This window comes from Balaenoptera musculus, chromosome 3, assembly GCF_009873245.2.
Source record: "Balaenoptera musculus isolate JJ_BM4_2016_0621 chromosome 3, mBalMus1.pri.v3, whole genome shotgun sequence".
In the NCBI taxonomy this organism is placed as follows: domain Eukaryota; kingdom Metazoa; phylum Chordata; class Mammalia; order Artiodactyla; family Balaenopteridae; genus Balaenoptera; species Balaenoptera musculus.
This window is the reverse complement of record NC_045787.1, coordinates 52,092,413-52,106,822: the sequence shown is the minus strand read 5'-3', so window position 1 is coordinate 52,106,822 and position 14,410 is coordinate 52,092,413. Positions and strand designations below refer to the sequence as shown.

At 40.7% G+C, this 14,410-nt stretch overlaps 1 protein-coding gene across 1 annotated transcript in view; it reads right to left on the bottom strand.

Annotated features, from left to right (window-relative positions):
- Positions 1-14,410, bottom strand: part of MAST4 (microtubule associated serine/threonine kinase family member 4) — a 568,903-nt gene that overhangs the window by 173,307 nt on the left and 381,186 nt on the right.

Genomic DNA, 14,410 nt, shown 5'->3' with positions numbered 1-14,410 from the left:
AAGCTCTCCAAGTACAAGGTCAGTTTTTATTCATCTGTGTATGCCTCAGAGTACACAGTATATACTCAGCAGAATGTGTGGATGCACATACATTATTTTCTAAAGTTAGTTTAAAAAAAAAAACTAAACCGATTATTTTTCTTTCACCCTAATAGAAAGCTTGTGGACTTCTACCCACAAGCCCTGGGGGGATGCTTCCAAAACCATGTTGGCTTTTGTCGACTGGTTGGATGATTTTTCTTTCTTTTTTTTTTTTTTAACATCTTTATTGGAGTATAATTGCTTTATAACGGTGTGTTAGTTTCTGCTTTATAACAAAGTGAATCAGTTATACATATACATATGTTCCCAGATGATTTTTCTTTTAAAGCACTGCCATTATTGACAGCCTTCATGATGATTAATAAAAAGAACAATAGAAATTTAAGTCTATGATTTTTAGGCAGATTTTAATGACTCACTAAGAAATGAATCAAAAAACACTATCAGCTTTTTACTTTTCCTTCACAACAAGTATGCCTGAAGTAAAGTGTTACTTTGTCTTCCTTGAAAAAAGTGACTAAAAACTGGAACTCAGGCAGGGTGACCTTTATCTGAGGCTGGAAACTCAGTCCTACTGGGGACATGATCAGTACAAACAACTCACTGCTGTGATCAGAGGAGAACCGAGAGCACCACAGCAGTAGCGTTCAAGGTGTGCAACCTGCTGACGACCACCTCGCAGCCCGGGGCCCCGGCTCAGCAATGTCAGCTTCCACAGCAAAACCTTCCGTCCTATTTAAGAGGAGCTGCAAAGGTGAACAGACACAGCCGATCCAAGCAACACCGGACAATCAGCCTCCTCTGTCCATCTCCTGTCCTGGCACCTCAATTCCTCTGGCAAACGTCCATTCCTACATCTCAGTCCGGCTCTTATTCCACAGTCAACCAATCTCATCTGAGAGTTTAGCTAAGAATTAATGTTTCCGTTGATAATACTGAAGATGCGACTATTTAGCTGGGTTTATATTATCCTTTTTTTTAAATTGAAGTATAGTTGATTTATAATGTTTCAGGTGTACAATAAAGTGATTCAGTTCTACATACATACATATATATATACACACACACACACACACATATATATATACTTTTTCAGATTCTTTTCCTTTATAGGTTATCACAAGATATTGAGTATAGTTCCCTGTGTGATGCAGTAGGTCCTTGCTGTTTATCTAGTTTATATATAGTAGTGTGTATCTGTTAACCCCAGATTCTTAATTTATCCCTCCCCCCCCGCTTCCCCTTTGGTAACCATAAGTTGGTTTTCTGTGTCTGTGAGTCTATTTCTGTTTTTAATTTGTATCATTCTTTTAGATTTCACATAAAATTGATACCATATATTTGTCTTTCTCTGACTTACTTCACTTAGCATGATAATCTCTAGGTCCATCCATGTTGCTGCAAATAGCATTATTTCATTCTTTTTTATGTCTGAGTAATATTACATTATGTGTATATACATACATATATATGTCACATCTTCTTTATCCATTCATCTGCTGATGGACATTTAAGTTGCTTCCATGTCTTGGCTATTGTAAATAGTGCCTCTGTGAACACTGGAGTGCATATATCTTTTCGAATTAGAGTTTTCATCTTTTCTGGATATATGCCCAGGAGTGGGATTGCTGGATCATATGGAAACTCTATTTTTAGTTTTTTAAGGAAACTCCATACTGTTTTCCATAATGGCTGCACCAATTTACATTCCCATCAACAGTGTAGGAGGGTTCCCTTTTCTCCACATAGCTGGGTTTACATTTTCAAGAGGATTGAAAGCTTTAGAGAAAGGTACAAGGAGTAGATGTGGGGCAGAGTCCACCCCTGACTGCAGGAGTCTGAGTTCAGTGGATGAGGGTGCCAATCAGAATCTGGAGACAAGCTTCCCAATGAGAGGTGGCCATCATGTCATCTCCCCACTGCTTTTCATTAGAGAAAACCAGAAGTGAAGACGCAAAACCTTGCCCTGATATAGATTCTACCGTCTCTTAGTTTCCACACAAGCATCAAGGGTGGAAGACTTATTTAATAATTATGCAGCCACCAAAAGTGATCATTATAGATTATATAAAAGCATGGTTATTTGTAACTTGAAAAAGACAAGAGAAAAAGTTTAACTACAGTATGATTATAATCATATGAAATCATGTATGCATACAGAAAAGGATTTGTAGGCATCATAGAAAACTGAACACAGTTCCTCCTAAGCGATTTATTTCAGTCTTTTATTTCTGCTATTGTTGTTTTAATACATATGAAAGAACACTGTAAATTTTAACAGTTATTTCCTGGTCTTTAGCAACTTGCTCCACGATTATACCAATTTGCCTTGCTGCCAACTCATCTTCCCCGAAACAACTCTAACTACCTTCAAAATAACACCGCCTGATGCAAAACACACAGAAAAAGCAGGAAGGCTTGGGCTGTCTCTGGTGGAGGCTCAGGGAGGGATAACCTTCAGTTGTTCACAAACACTAAACTATAAATTGCCAGGGGCTAAAACTGAACGTCTGAACATCCTGAGTGGCATTTGACACTATCAAAGTCCTTTCTCTCCCCTTCAAAATAATCTTTTCCTTCTATTTATCCTTTATTAGAGTCTAGTACCACAGCTTTAAAAACATAACTGCAGAATTCATGGCTCTCATAGATCCATCTACTGACTCTGTCCCAGAAATGGGATCAGATATAGCCCGCTCTCCGTAACCGCTGTTTCCCCATCCATGGATACAGAGGGCCCACCATCCTACACCATTTAATAAAAGGGACATGAGCGTCCACAGATTGTGGTGCCCATGGTGGGTCCTGGAACTAATCCCCTGTGGGTACCGAGGGATGACTATATGCAATTCAGTGAGTTGCCAGGTATCCACAGAGTACATAAAACATGAGGTATTGTTTGTCACTTTCAGCTTTTCTGGGGAGCAAAGCCTGCTGCATATAATTTTCATAAATGGAAAGCTCTGGCCCAGTCCCACAAATCACAAAGGCCTTTTTAGTATGTGTTTTAAAAATACTGATATAAGTCAAGGAATGGAAGTTCTGGGTGGATCTAATAATACCCACCTGTCAACAGGTGATCAATGGGTTGAGCCTACCGGCTAACCTAAGTAGGCAAACAAGGACAATTTTGGAAAGGAAGGAGGAAAGAAGTCTTTGTGATGTCTCATAAGTAAGTGCCACGCCATAAATTATTGAAGTTTTCAATGTGCTACTTCCAAGGGAAGCAAATGAAAGAACAAGTGGGAAACAATGAACAGATGAAGAGACCAGAGTATGTAAACCAGACAGCCAGGTTTTATAAATGCATACTAAGTACCACAAAAATGTGTCACACCAGCAGTCTGTAACATCCCTTCTCCTATGCCATTGGTTACCTCAGAGGAGATTAGGGCATAACTGCTTCTTTGAGTGATATAGGAATTTAAGGTCCTACCATTTCAGCGTCATCATGTCTTGAGAAGCTTTCACTGCAACAATTCTGAACCTTGTTTATTTTTGCTTTTCATCCAAAGACTCGGCATTTCCAGAGGGAATAACTAAAATCTATGCTATTTTCCTACAAATAGCCCAGTAAATAAAACAATAACAACATCTCCTTCGCCAGTGAAATCATATCTAATCTACCTGTCAGATTCCTGGGAACTCTAGAATAGATTCATATCTCAAAGTTCCCAAGAATAGTTAAGTAACTTAAAAAACAAAATCTCATAGAGAAATGTGACCACATAAGTGTATCATCACCTGAGAGATGAAGGAATATAGAATAGTTGTGGTCACATGGCTCTTTAAATTTGGGTGGGAAAACTGACTTCATGAATAGAATATACTTCCAATTAAAATTTATTATTGATTTCAAAACAAAACTCATAGTATTTCCAAGGCCATATAAAAATTTATTTTTCTTTCTTTGGTTAAAGAGAATAAGCAAAGCATGAGTAACAGAAATTCACTGACGATTCATAAATCTCATCTTATGAAATTATTTTAACTTCTTGTCACAATGAACCTTCCACAGAGCTGTCAGCAACTGGCAGACTCAGTCTGAATTCACTTCTTATGCTTCTCCCTATGAAACCTGTGTGGACTTGCCAGGTAGCAGAGAAATGCCCTAAGGTAGAGATCTAGAGAAAAGCGACAAAAGCAAAATTCTCAGCTTGTGTGTGTGTGTGAGAGCCTCTGTGTGTGTGTGTGTGTGTGTGTGTGTGTGTGTGTGTGAGAGAGAGAGAGAGAGAGAGAGTCAGCCTGACTTTTCTGGCACTGACGACAGATAAAAAAAAAAATTAATGAAAATGAGACATGGAATACAAATATCATTGAAAACATATTTAAGATAAACAGTATAAAAATTCTTTTATGTTTTAAGTAAAAATATTGATCATATTTCACTTATTCTAGAAAAACATTTCCTTCTTTCTTGGTTGAAAATGCTTTTACTTAGTGTGAATGTGTTTAATTGCAGACTCTTGGGAACTCTGTTAAAAAGTTTCTCTGAAACTGTATTCCTTTCCTTAAAGGAGCTGGTTTCAACATGTCAGTGGGGGAAAACAAATAACACTTCACCATATAAAATAGCATTTTCACAGGGCTATGCTTGTGTGCCAATATGAGTTTTAACCAAACCCACACACCTGCATTGCTGTTGTGTATCTATTTCCAAATATTAAAGACTCTGCCCAGTTTGCTTGAATGACTCTGGGCTGACACATACTTCAGTGACGCAGTGAGAACCTCAACTGATCAATGACGGGGCAAAATCACTCTGAAGACAAACAGCTTTCCCCAGATATTCTATACTGTTGCTATTTTTAAAGACTTGATGAGCTTATCTGGCTTCCTAAAGGGAAAATAAGTAGCCTTAACCAGATAATGTATAAATAGGGGTGGGGGAGAGAGACATGGTTAAAAGGTGCTTCTGAGAGTCCAAGAAGATAATTCAGGGCCATTTAAAAAGCATCAAGGTCCTAAGAACTCTTACCTTTGGAAGTCACAACTGACATACTACCAAATGTATTGAAATACACCCAAATCACATATTAAATCTTTTTTTCTCCCCTGTGAGATATGTTTTAAGTATTTCACATTTTTGCTTTATAGCTAAACAGTCATCACACATACTTGAGAATTCTCATGAAGTGTGAAGATCTAAAATAGAAATTGTTTTCAAAGATTACAATTTTATGAATGTTAAATTTAACAATTAATAAAGTGGATATGTTATGTTGACAGACAAATATTCCTCTAATAAAGCTGTAAGCAGAACCTGACTTCAGACATGGAGTCAGGTTAAAATGTGGAAAAAATGTATGTTTTCATGGATAAAATATGGTATAAATTTTGATTCTGCAGTTTTCTTTTTGTGTTTTTTGAACAAAAACACCTTTCCCCTTTGCATCAAACTTGGCATAATTCTACGAATGTCTCTTCGTGCTCGGGAAACTGGGTATGTACAGAGAGGTGATCTCCCATAGGGGTGAGAACACGAATTCTGGAGCCACTGCCTGGGTTTGTAATTACAGCATTGATCCTTATTAGTTCTGTGATCTTGGATAAGTGCCTTCGTTTTCTATTCTATAAAATGAGAATAAGAGTACTTACCTCCCAGGACCTTTGCTAGGATTATGTTAGTATTTTTCGAGTGTTGAGAACAGTGCCTGATATTCTAGAAATATTAGTCATGTTATTGTTATTTCAGACCTAATGCATGAAATGGTTCTAGAGGAATCACTCACTTTCCCCAACAAAGCTGCTCATCTACTGGGAGCTATGTTGAAGGAAGTAGATGGACCCCAATTTTCAGGCAGATATATCCAGATGCCAAGTCCTGGACCAGTGTCCTTATCTTCCTTTTCCTTCCCAGAGATTGTTCTCCACGTTAGGAGCAGGAATGATCCCAATGCTAAGGATAGGTCCTTCCAGGTTAAGGGTCAAGGAATAGGCACAGGATCAGAGAAATTAAACACCTTCTCTCCCCAGAATAAATACTAGAGTCACCTCCCTCTAGGGGCTGAGATAGTCAATTACAACTCCCCCAGCCAATTGTAACTTTTTTTTTTTTTTAACATCTTTATTGGAGTATAATTGCTTTACAATGGTGTGTTAGTTTCTGCTTTATAACAAAGTCAATCAGCTATCTGTTGTAAAGAAAATAGAGACCATGGTGAACTTAAGTGAAAAGTCCATTCTAAGCCAGTGGAGAGCAAGGCACAAAATAATAAACCAATTAAGTTTTTTCATAAAGAAATATTGAACATTTGCACAGTGTCATAATTATTAACCGTAGCATCACAAAAAGAGCAACTTTAATTAAATGTAACCCCATTGTAGGTATTTAATACCTACTTCATTGTCCTCTAAGTACAGTCAGTGTAATCCACATGATAAATAGCTTTTTCTTTCCCTAAGTTTTTTCTAATGGATTGGGCTCATTAGTTTACATAATCATCCCTAAAACTAGGACAGTGCTCCCACTGTCGCTGTGTAGTAAAATATTAATCCTACCAAACCAAATATTTGACATGATCTGTTAGGCTTGGAGTGTTTTCCTTAAACCATTAACTTCTCAGGGGTATGAGGAGACAGGGAAAAAAAGAAAAATACCACATCTTTCACTACAGTTGTGTTACATAAGGAATATATAACAAAGAGAACTGGATTTTGTTGAAAAGTATTGAAATTATTTTTTAGCAGTTTATGTCCTAAACCATTGCAGACACTCAGACATCCAGCTCTTCTGAAAGGTTCTGATTTTAAAAACACAATGCACATGGTTCATCAGTACACACTATGTGCTGTATACTGATGAAAGAAGGTTACAGCAAATAAAATGTAAAACTGTGACTACTTTTTCATTTATAAATTCACTTAAGGAGGCTAAAAAATGTCAACCTACCAGATAAAGAAGATCTGCCTGAAACAAAGCTCTCCTGTTTTTTTCACATAAACTTTATACACACACATACACACACTTGACTTTAAAAAACTTTTTATAAAATACACCCAATTAAAGTGTATTTCATTTTTATTTTTGTTTCCTCCCACCCCTAAAGAGTGTATTTTTTTCTCTCATGCTGTTAAATACACCAACATCAAGAAATATTTTTTTAGCACATAAAGTACCATGAAGAATCTAGTAAATCTACATCATTTCATACTCACTTAAGATAATTGAGAGGTGTGTAAGAATACATACATGTGCATGCATATTTGCATGAAGCAAAATATTGCGTTGGAGAAGGAAGAATATGAGTTTTAGAAGTTTTTATTTGATGTGGTGTCGATTCATCTAAGGAGCAATATTCTCTCAGCATTTGGACCCACAGGGCTAGAAATAAGCCATGGAAAAGAAAAACTGATATGCACATTTACAGATTCTCTTTCTATACTAAAGATCAATTATTTCTCTGTTTAAAAACCAATGAGCCAGACAAACCTAAACATACTCTTACCATACAATCCCCAGCAATGGCACTCCTTGGAATTTATTCAAAGGAGTTGAAAACTTGTGTGTCCACAAAAACCTGCACATAGATGTTTACAGCAGTTTTATTCATAATTATCACAACTTGAAAGTGATCAACATGTCCTTTAGTAGGTGAATGGATAAACTGTGCTATATCCAGCAATGGGATATCATTCAATGCTAAAAAGAAATGAGCTATTAAGTCATGAAGAGACATAGAGCAATCTTAAATGCATATTACTCCGTGAAAGAGCCAATCTGAAAAGGCTACATACTGTATGATTCCAACTAAATGACATTCTGGAAAAGACAAAACTATGGAGACAGCAGTGGTTGCCAAGGGTTGGAGGCTGGAGGGAGGGGTGAAGAGAGGCAGAACACAGGATTTTTAGGGCAGTGAAAATACTCTGTATGATACCATAATGATGGATACACGTCATTACACATTCATTACACATTTGTTCAAATCCATAGAATGTACAACACCAAGAATCAACCGTGATGTAAACTATTATGGACTGAGGTGATAATGATGTGTCAAAGTGGGTTCATCGATTGTAAAAAATGCACCACTTTGGTGAGGAAGTCAGTAACCGGGAAGGCTGTGCATGTGTGGAGGAGGGTGTATAGGCTGTATGGGAAGTCTCTGTACTTTCTCCTCAATTTTGCTGTGAACCTAAAACTGTTCTGCTTTAAAAAAATAAAGTCAATTCAAATTTTTTGAAAAAATTTGGCCTATATTTTAGGCCAAAGGATATCTATGACGATCGATAAATTATTCTTTTTAAAAAGACACAAAAAACCCCCCTATAATCCCTACAGCCCACAAAAATAAAGCCCAGCTTGGTCCAGTCTCCCGCTCCTATCTCAGCACTTAACACGTTTTCCCTTCCGCTCAGTTCCCCACGCTGTGCTCACCAGGACCCGTGCTCCCTGTGCTGTAGCCACAACACAGGCTCTCAGCCCGCCCTATCTGCCCCTGCTGTGCCCTCTGCCCAGGAGGGGCTCCCCTGCGAGCTCCTCTTCTCTTCCTGATTGACATCTTTTCATCCTTCTACAGCCAAAGAGCATCTCCTCTGGGAGCTTCCCGCTGAAACCGAATCAGACAGAATTCATCCTCTCTCCCCTTGTCTGTTAGCTGTTTTTAGTTAACTGTTTAATATGACAGTTCACTGTTTTCATGCTGGTCTTCCCTGAGGGAAGGTCATGGATCCTCCATCTTGGTAGCCCAGCCTCTGCTGTGAGGTCATTACTGGCAATCAATACGTGTTTGTAGGATGAATGACGGGTTCTACAATGTGTGTCTACACGTAGGTGGCTTCAAATCTCTTTGAGCAGGAGGAGGTACGTGAGTAAAAAGTGAGGCCCAGGCTCCCCTTGTTGCTGTACTACTTACTGGCGTTTTCACTACCATGTTAATACAGTGCTGATTTTTTTCCTAACTGGATTGTTTCTACTCCCCTCCCCATACACCACACCCTTATTCCATCTACCCAAACCTTATCCTTCCTCCAAGCCTGGCCTCCTATCTCACCTGCCCTGAAGGCCTTTTTCAGTTACACAGACATGCCCAGGCAGGCTCCAGGTTGAAGGAAAAGAAATAGGTTCAGTCGCAAAATCACTCCAGGGCTACTGCTCACGTTAAGGCTGGCACTAAGGAGAAAGCTGATTTGGTAACAGGGACGGGAAAGGCCTCAAAACCGATAGTTCTCAGGGATCTTGCCTTGACCAAGAGCTTGATCTTTCCAGGAGGAGAATCTAGTGCCCCTGAAGCTGTTGGAATCATAAAGGCCTTTGTCCTTTGTCAAGGGTCTCCTCTGGCACCTGTATTCTACCTCCTCCCACCCACCTGTCCCCACCCCGGACCCCTTCATTCCATGGCCTCTGCCTGGATCACCACTGGCCTGTCAGCATCACTCTACACAGGGGTCAACTCTGCTGCTGAAGCTGTTTTGTTTTCTCCTGTGAAACCGCTCACCTGGTTTTCCTCCTAATCTCCGGCCACATCTCCTCCAGCTCCTCCTCGACCTCTCTACCTGCGGTTTCTCAGGAGCTGTCCTGGAGCCTCTTTTCACTAGCTGTCTTCATCACCTCCCCTTATATACCACCTACTGGCCTACAAGTCCCAAATTTGCTTCTCCAGACCTAACCTTTCTTTGGAATTCAGACTCCACGTGGGTATTGCATAGATATCTCAAATTGAACATAAACACAACGAAACTCTTGTTTTCTGCCACAAGCCGCTCCTCCCCAAGCCTTCCCCACCTTGGTAACCAGAACCACCGTCTACTCTGTTACTCCAGGCAACAATCAAGAATCTGTCCTTGATTTTGCTTTTCCTTCAAACGCCCTCTTCCAACTCATCTGCCAGCAAGTCCTGTGCATCCTCTTCCAGAACGTGGCCTGACTGCAACCACTTCTCTCCAACCTCACCACTCACACTCTGGGCCACCCACCGTTATCTCCCCCCCACACCCCCCAGTGCCCCTCCCTATCACACCCTCCCCTTTGCCCGAGTGGCTCTTCCTTAGATTGCTCTTGCCCTGGGGGTCTCTCAACTTGGAATGCTTTCCCTTTGGATTCTCATGGCTGGTGCCTTCTGGTCATTCTGGTCCAGCTGGAACGTTATGCCTTCAGAGAAAAAGAAGCCACCAGACAGCCCTATTTAATTTCTCTGCAAATCACTTGTTGCTCTCCGGTGGTTTTTTTTTTTTTGGCTTTTATGCTTATGGTAGGCGTTCTTTTCCCCTGTCCCCATACCTCGCTAGGATATAAGCTTCCTGAGAGCAGAAACCTTCTCCATCCTGTTCCCTGCTGTGTCCTCAGAACCTAGAACACAGCCTTGTCAGGGACTGATGCTCAATATGAATGAGTCCTGTATGAATGAAGGTCAAGTCCAATGCCTATGTCTCCCGTGTGACCCCTTAACACTTTTGGCCAAAAGACTTTGGGATGCGTAGGTCAAGATTTCTCTGTTCTCTCCCCATTTACGCTTAATGATAATCTACACTCCATGCTCCATAATCTGATGCCATGAGTTAATCTTTGTACTTCTCCAGGATTTCTATCTTTAATAAGACTTCGCAGAAGGTATACCACTGGAATAGACCATCTGTCAATAAGTTGCAACATTACATTGAAAAATTACTCTAAGCCAGCCTCCCCCTCATCAGCTTGATGGCTATTATTTGCTAATCATCTTCTCTGTACTTAATCATCCCCACCACTGAAAGATAAGCATTGACTTCTTTATTATATAGATGAAGAAACTGGGGCTCAGAGATACTATATAACTAGAATCAAGTCCCTTAAAGCAAGTGAAAAAGCCGCATGAGCCTCGAAAATGGTAGGTTAAAACATCTCAGAGGGAAGTCTAGATATATTAAATGAAATAACTATCTATTCACCTTTATATCAGCGTCCCAAACTCCAGCTTCTGTCAAAATCATGAAAAAGGTCAGATCCAGAGTCACACGTTCAGATTTCTGGAACAAAGCTAAGTGGCAGCCATCTGTGATCACGGGGAAGCAGCACTACCACAACAAGTGACATTAACATTAGTGTCTCCAGAACTAAACCTATACATTGGCTTAACTTAGGGTCTCACCCACAAACGCTGCCATTTGTGACAGCACTAGTGACATTTCACATCCTCCTAATGAAGAAGCAGCATAGAGGTTTCGAGAGCACAGGAAAGGCTCACTGAAGGCTAGAACTTCAAACTGTTTCTCCACTGCTCCTATGAAATGAAGCTGGCTACACAGCCACAGCAATGCTCGCCACCGAACTCCCTAAATAAAAATGCTAAATTAAACCTATAACTTTTTGATGAATGGGGGAGCATTCCTCGATACATATTTTAGTGTATTGCAAATTGATAGTAAAACTAAATCTAACTAGGCAATGAACCCTGTGTAGTTGGGGAAATTAATCACCAGCCAAAGGGCACCACAGCACAACAGTGGTTGCAGGCTGGCAACCCCCTTCGAGCAAATTGAAGATAGGCACTTTAACGAGGGAGAAAATATGAGCTAACAGAACTGTAGTCAAATCAGTTCCTACAGGGGGGAGAGCACATTAACTGATGTGCTGATACCGGCCGCCAAAAGATCAGCTAGAGAGAACAAAAGGCTGTCAAAGCAAGATGCCATCACGAAGCCAAGACAGCCCGGGGTGTGGGCTTAAGCTGCAATACGACATTCTCAAGGGGAACATGAGTTTTGTTCTTCATGTCAGCTCTTTAAGTGATTTTTATTGATGTCATTTTTTTAGGACCTGCTAGTTCTCCCTGACTACCAACAGGAGATTCCAATAGATTGTCATGATGTCTTCAGATATACACACTTGGATAAATAATAAAAATTTCCTGTCATCCTTAAATACTCTTTTTTGGACATAATTTTCCTACCTATGCAGGTAATGGTGTCCAGACACATTCATATCACTCGACTGCATCTCTGAGTAACCCTCACACCACGAGAGATGCTTTACCAAACCCTGATTAGAATCAACTTCAGCCCCCTTAAGACAAATGGAGATTCTAAAGGTGACAGTGCACACATACACATGCACACATACACAGTGACGTCCTGGTACAGGATGGGATAAAGATGATGCTGCTAAAGGAAAAAGAACATTTCACCTGCAGAAAAGTGAGATGTACTAGATGATCATACAAGGAGAAACTAGGTCCTGGCCTTGCCATTTTCTAGTTTGAGACACTCTGAATGGTAACTTAAACCCTGTAAATCCTGATTTCCTCACCTATAAAATGGGAATAACACTGCTGAATAACCCCACCTGTTCTACCTATTCCCACAAAGTGGCGGCCTCAAATTATGTGAGGCTGCCTCAAACATTACAAAGAAATAAATGATGGGATAAAGTTCAAACAAATAAACAGTAAGAATGACCTCACTGGGCTTTTATGAGGAACCAAGTAGAGTTTGTATGTGAGAAGTGTCCTTAAATTGGAGAGCTCTGTACAATTACTGAGCCAAATTGATCTTGGCAGAGACACGGAGTTTTTAATGCTTCTCCAGAAGCAATATCACTGCACAGCCCTCAGAACCAAAGTGGGTCAGAGAGTCTCTTGAAAAATGAAATCCCAAAATTAGCTGGGGCAAAAATGAGGCTGGTCCTAGACTCCCTTATCTTTCAAAAACCCAAATCAATTTATAGGGTGACAGAATGCATGCTCTCCAAATACAAGTCAGGAATTTTTTTTTTTTTTTTTTTAAGAAGCATCTAAAGCTTCTGGCCAATTTCTATCAAAATGAACCCAATGCTACTATGCCAATTTCACAACACAATTTCCATCGGCAAACCTATGGCATAGGTGCTGTTGCCACCCCTATCCTATCCTCATTCCTATCATTACCACAGTAAGTACTGCTGACTGATTACATAGTTTTTAGCCACTAAGCCCCCAGTTGAGCCTCAGAATCCTTCTTAACACGGAGTTCTGAGTGCCTCTTACACAAGAGTAGTTGAAAAGAAGCATTATTATTAGCCACCTCTAGAATAGAGAAATGAGCAAATGACATAGTCAAATGGCTTTCCAAAATGAAAATTTCTACGTTGGGCTGATAACTTCCAACAAATAAAAGTATCAATATTAAATAATTTCCTTCATCAAGTCAATATATTCAGCTATTCTAGGTAACATTTTGCAAGTCCCTCACACTAGAAGGCTTAAAAATAGCAATGCTCCTCAAAGTTGCACGTTCTGTTATATTATGTAGAAAAGGCAGCAGGTTACAAAATTTTCCCTTTAAAGTTTCTCTGCCCCGATGATCTCTTCCTTACTCAACTGCACAGAGCTTGGGGTCTCAGTCCAGGGCTATTTTTTCTTTAGGATAGTCCTTGTTCTTTCTTGAGAAAAGAACAGTAGCCTGGCCAACAGCTGCCCCTGCAGTCTAACTCCACAGGTGAGAGGGAGAGACACTTCTGTCACTGTTAGAGCTCCTCAGGTCCTCACTGGCACCATAAAAGAAGGAACTTTTCCACGGGCTTCTGGGGGCATCTCTCCGGGATCTAGAGGCTGGGGATCCAAACTGGAACTTCAGGCTGTTCAGATGTTTCTCCATTTGGAGCATTAGGCTCACTGTCGGTTAGCTGGACTCAAGAAATCTCGGTTGCAGGTTGCAGCCGGAACATGTCTCCTCAAGGTCAGTCCTTGTTTTCCTAACTGCGAACTGCTCGCTGTTTTTCCTTCGTTGAGACCCAAACCACAGGGACACGAAGCAAGGCAGATTCTGCAGAGCGTCTACCTCCCACCAGCGGCCCGACAGAGGCCTTGGTGACTCAGCCGATGTATCCCACACCGCCATGCCCATCACACACCGAGTCCTGGAAACAAATTCCAGCTCCAGGATGCTGTTCCTCCAGCAGCACGCAGGATGTTTCCACTCGGCCGTTACGTCCTCATTTTCAGACTCGACGTAACTACACACACCTAAAAGTGAAATTGTTAACTCCCCAACTGATTTTTCTCCTAATTCCCTATTTCTCTCTGAGCTACCACAATTCCTTTGGTCCGCATCCCAGCTGGTCCTGTTGACTCTTCTTCCATAACGCCCGTCACATTCTTCCTTCCCTTTCTCAATGCCGTCTTTCTAGATCTGTTTTTTTTTTTTAATTTATTTATTAGTTTATTTAATTTATTTTTTGGCTGCGTTGAGGCTTCGTTGCTGCGAGTGGGTTTTCTCTAGCTACGGTGAGCGAGGGCTACTCTTCGTTGCGGTGCGCGGGCTTCTCTTGTTGCGCAGCATGGGCTCTAGGCGTGCGGGCTTCAGTAGTTGTGGCTCGCGGGCTCTAGAGCGCAGGCTCAATAGTTGTGGTGCACAGGCTTAGTTACTCCACGGCATGTGGGATCTTCCTGGACCAGGGCTCAAACCGTGTCCC